General features: G+C 43.2%; 1 long non-coding RNA gene across 1 annotated transcript; it reads left to right on the forward strand.

The window, feature by feature from the left end:
• The first annotated feature begins 7 nt into the window (after nucleotides 1-7).
• Nucleotides 8-570, forward strand: LOC107682228 (uncharacterized). Its single transcript, XR_001633418.1, has 3 exons — nucleotides 8-159; nucleotides 248-396; nucleotides 543-570. It is a non-coding gene; the product is annotated as an uncharacterized LOC107682228 (long non-coding RNA).

A 570-nucleotide genomic window follows, 5' to 3' on the forward strand; every position in this document is an offset into this window, starting at 1 on the left:
ACAGCTGTTTTGCACGGAAACAACCTGCTTGTGTTTGGCGGGACCGGAATCCCGTTTGGGGAAAACAATGGAAATGATGTTCACGTCTGCAACGTTAACTACAAACGCTGGTCTCTCCTCAACTGCAGGGGCAAGAAACCCAATCGAATATATGGACAGGTACGAAAGCCTTAATAAGTCCCGATGTTTACTAGTAAACATACTAACTTACATCGATTGATTGAGTGATCCCTTATTTGTTTTGAAGGCGATGGCCATAATCAACGGCTTCCTATATGTATTTGGAGGTACGACAGGCTACATCTACAGCACAGATCTTCACAGACTGGATCTGACAACACGTGAGTGGATTCATCTGAAACCCAACAACCCTCCAGACGACCTGCCGGAGGAGCGGTAAGTGACTTTTGACCTTAAATTTTATTTGAAACAAAGCTAGGGTCACTGAACACATTTATGCATGCCACCGCTTTTTGTCTGATGCTAAAATGTCAGTCTATGAACAGATATGCCAAACTTCCTTCGAAATTTGTTTTGTATAGATATAGGCATGAGATAGCCCATGATGGA

The sequence above is a fragment of the Sinocyclocheilus anshuiensis genome, unplaced genomic scaffold (assembly GCF_001515605.1).
Source record: "Sinocyclocheilus anshuiensis isolate Anshui unplaced genomic scaffold, SAMN03320099.WGS_v1.1 C31905950, whole genome shotgun sequence".
Classification (NCBI taxonomy): domain Eukaryota; kingdom Metazoa; phylum Chordata; class Actinopteri; order Cypriniformes; family Cyprinidae; genus Sinocyclocheilus; species Sinocyclocheilus anshuiensis.